Below are 4,718 nucleotides of genomic sequence, written 5' to 3' on the forward strand. Positions count from 1 at the left end.
ATGTGGTGTGCACACTGCTGAGAGTGGAGCTTTCTGTTTCATGGTGTCCAGCTGATAGAAGGCAACACATTGTAGCACGTATCCTTCACCCACATCCCCGGGCTTTCTGATGCTGCTTAGATCATTGCTTTCCTTCCTGCAACTTTCACTCAACAAATTTGCACTTCGTAATCAGTTAACTTGCCTGTGGCGGTGGGAGTTCTTATTTGTAAGTAATGCCATACTGTATCTTTGATACAAGCTTTTGCAACCCCTTTGTTGTGCAAATAGAGGCATCTAACTCAAGTAAACAAATTGGCTTCAGTAGGATTATCATAAGAGAGTTAAAAGTGCTACGTCATATGAATAAATACTGCTCTCCAAGAGACCGATTCTGCAGTCCAGTATAACTTTAGTTTTTGAAGGAAAAGGGGCAGGAGCACAAGTCAGTAGTTAAACCAAGGAGATAATCACTTTCCTGTTCAGTTTATCTGCAAATGTGAGAGATTTAGCAACAGTATTAATGATAACACCATATTCGTATTTACATCTCAAAGTATCATTCCTTTCCATGTGGAGGAAGGGAGGAGGATTGTGTCACATTTTGCAGATAGGAGAACAGCCACAGAAGAAATGAAGGGATTTAGGGTAACCAAGTGTCCTATGGGAAGGGTCTTCTGGCTTCCAGCTTCTAGCCAAGGTTCTCTTAGCCAGAAGGCAGCAATGTCGGCAGGGACTCTGGCCAGCTTGTACAATGAGTTTCGAAATCTTTTAAGCACCTACTAAAGGAGTATTGAAGTGAAGATAAACCAGATGCTATAGCTGGTACAGCAAACAGCATTTTTGACAAACAAAGAGAAAATGGAAGCATGTCTAGAACTCTTCAATATTTTTTTCCCAGCTGTCATTCACTGTGTGAATCTGTTATTATTCAGGAGTGGATTCAGCAATTTCCAAGGCATTTTTAACTGTTGTGTAGTTTTGCTGGTGGGTGGAAAGTCATAGTTAAATCAGCAGCAAGCATTTGATGGTTTCTTGTTTTAAGGAGTGATACCATGTTGCTAAAATTTTTTATGATTTAGATGGGAATACTGCTAAAATTGTTGGTGTTTCTTGCATTTGGAGTTCCCTAGATTGCAATTTACTATTGTTTTTGTTTAGAAGTGTGGGAAAATGCTAATTGTGATAACTGCCTTCAGCAAGAAATTAAGGAAATTGCTGATTACTGCGCAGAATTGTATATCTGCAGTAAATTCAAAAGGGGTGAGATTTGTCAAACTTGGTGTCTCAGGGCGACTGTGATGATGTGAGTAGAAAACTCACACGTATTTTTATTTCATTCACATCCACTCACATGAAGTACTGTGTTCATTCTTGAGAGGGAGACCCTTTCCTACGTGTAAAGTGCTCAAGCTGCTGAGCAAAACAATGAATCCTTTTCACAGTATAAAACATTAAACATTAGCAATTTCCTTTTTCTTATGTCTCACCATTTGCAGTAAATATCCTAGGGAAATGTTGGAAATTATGCTCTTCCAATGAAGTTGCCTGCACTCCAACTCCATTCAGCAAAAGGCTGCTCAATGCCCAGAGACAAAAGACATGTAATGAATCCATCTTTGTGCACAGAAGAAAGCATTTTTTTTTTTTAAGAAATTACATAAAAACTACAAACTGATGATCTGTTTGAAAGAAAGATATGGGGGTGGCATGCTATATGAGCTTTACTTTCTAAATGATACTGGGCTTTTTTTCTGAGCTATCCAGGACATTTCCAGTAAAAGCAAGCTAAAATTTGCAAATTTTACCTCTATAAAGAAAAGAAAAGAATTTTCTTTGTCTTTCAGACTCAAATAAACAATTGTAATATCAGACTACAGATATTTTTAATATTTTTCTCTTTATATCCTGATAATCTTTTTCTTCATTTTAGGTTCTCACTCTTATGCACGTTACTCTGGAGAGTTTTATTAAGTGAGTGAGTTACTGAAAAAAAAGGCAACATCATTACTTATTTCTCAAGATCTAGAATAAGAGCTTGAATTCGGAACTGCAGGGAGAGTAGGTTCCTATCAACTCACTCACATGTAATCAGTAAGTTACCAAAACATGAATGCTACTGATTTCTTCACTGCCTTCATTCAGATTTCCTGTATCTGGCTTCCCCCCCCCCCCCCCGCCCCCTTTATCTGCCATGTTGTCTATACCAGTGACCCAGGATCACTAGCTGGAGAGGATGGCAGTCATCTGCATTTCATGTTTTCAACTGCCTGTGCTATTTGAACCATGGTTTCAGTGTTACCAGCATTATCCCAGCCCTTCGTCCGTCAGCATTAGATGAGCAGAACGCTGATATTCCAAGATTGTTAGAAAGGGAATCTCCCTCTGCTTTGTCAGAGTGTGAATGCTCCTTTTGGCCCATGGCTTGCTGTCTTTGGCCATCAGAATCTCTGAATACCTTAAATCTGATTTCCTCTTGGCTGCTACTTTTCATTTCTGGACTGTGAATATCTGATCAGGCTGTCCCATGTCTTTGAGGCATGCTAGGAAAAGATCCAAACTGTTTCTTCTCTGATCACATATGGGAAGTGAAATCTAACAGCACCTTCCTGGAGCATGCTGCATCATGTCAAAAAATAGAGAATCTTGTTCGTAGCTTGTGAAGAGGTGTTTTTCATCCTTCAATGTAAAAAATGCTATAGAAATGTCATGTTTACACTGAACACATACTGAGAATTTGGCTAATGTAATATGATTGTTAAGGGAGCAGCAGCCACCCGAGCATTCACACACCGTTCAGGGAGTCACACGCACCACCTGAGCCTTTAACTGTTAGGACCGGAGTCCCTTCGCAGCTGGCAGCTCCATTGAGCTAACGAGTGCCCCTTTTGGACTCCTTGCTCACACACACACTCACCCTCGGGTGTTTTCTCTCCCCTTAGGCTCGAGCCTAGGTTTCCCCGAAGCAGAGTCTCCAACATGACGTACGCCAGGCAAATTTATTGAGTGGTACAGCGGTGAAGAGCAGCTCGAGCTGGGTGCCTCTGGGGAGGGACCCCAAACAAAGAAATCCCCTTACAATCTAAGTTCCCCTCCCCTCATGCGATGGTTCAGTCCAATAGTAATATTTGGGTCTGGGGTCTTCTTGTTCCTTATTGGATCCTTTCCCTGTCTCCAGGCAGGACATTCCTTTTCTTATCTTGAATAGTTGGCGCTTCTGCCAATGGTTTCGGCTACCTTATCTTCCTGGTTTGCACCAGTTTCAGGGCCTTCCTTCATGTAGCTAAGTAAGAGTTCAGCATATAGTCAGCATATCTAGGTGAAAGTTCACAGCTTGCAGTCTAAGGCTTCAACAGGTCTTTAGATTCTTATTTGAGCTAAAAAGTGACTTCTACAACAGTGATTATAGTCAGAATTAGGACACCAAAAATTCTATGCCCCAGTGGGAAAGACTATTAGTATAATAACAACTAGGAGGTCCACAAGGAGGAGAGCAAAACTAGAGTTTCTTGCTTGCATTCCTGGCATCTTTGGGAGACAGAGAGTTAGCTGCTGTGAATGAGAGTGTCGTGTTTTAATCCCAGCCAGCAACTAAGCACCACACAGCCGCTTGCTCACTCCCCCCCGGTGGGATGGGGGACAGAATTGGAAGAGTAAAAGTGAGAAAACTCATGGGCTGAGATAAACACAGTTTAATAGGTAAAGCAAAAAGCTGCACACACAGGCAAAGGAAAGCAAGGAATTCATTCACTACTTCCCATTGTCAGGCAGGTGTTGGGCCATCCTCTGGAAAGCAGGGCTCCATCACGTGTAACGGTTACTTGGGAAGACAAACGCCATTGCTCCGAACGTCCCCCCCTTCCTTCTTCTTCCCCCAGCTTATATACTGAGCATGACGCCATACAGTATGGAATAGTCCTTCGGCCAGTTTGGGTCAGCTGTCCTACCTATGCTCCCTCCCAGCTTCTCACGCACCTGACAGAGCACGGGAAGCTGAAAGGTCCTTGACTAGTGTAAACTCTACTAAGCAAGAACCAAAACACCAGTGTGTTATCAACATTATTCTCATCCTAAATCCAAAACACAGCACTCTACCAGCTACTAAGAAGAAAATTAACTCTATCCCAGCTGAAACCAGGACAGAGAGGAAGCTGTCTAAGAGGTGGGCTGATAGCAGCATTTTCTGAGCTGCTGAAAGGATGCCTGTGGAGCCCTGCAGGATCCACCCTCTCTACCCACTATCACTTGCCAGACCAGGCAAGTGATCCCAGGTGGTGGGAGCTTGCGAAGTGTGTGGGGAGAGTTTGAGACGCTAACCCTTGGAGTCAAAGGATTAAGGGGATGATGGAGTTAATTTTGAACATCCCATCTGGAAGAAGTCCAGTGATTCATGGTGTGGGGGAATGCAAAGAAGAGACAAGACAGGCAGCTTGCATTGTCTGACAGTTGAGTGTCTCTGCAGTTCTGAGAACATCCTGTCACAGTGTATACTCAAATCTGACAGCTTTTCTCTTTCAGGCATGGACTACTCTTTGATCCTATAATGTTTATCTTGGTTTTCATTAAACACCCCTGTAAGTGGCCAACGATATATCTCATTGCCAGTAAGACGAGTGTGCAAGCGTCATCAGCTAAATATCCAGGAATGTTATATTCAAAAGTGACAAAAACCCCATGAGATATTTTAAAAGCAAATGTATTTTCTCTGGACTTTGTGGCTTGTACTCAGTGGCAACCTT

The sequence above is a fragment of the Platalea leucorodia genome, assembly GCF_965183815.1.
Source record: "Platalea leucorodia genome assembly, chromosome: 8".
Classification (NCBI taxonomy): Eukaryota; Metazoa; Chordata; class Aves; order Pelecaniformes; family Threskiornithidae; genus Platalea; species Platalea leucorodia.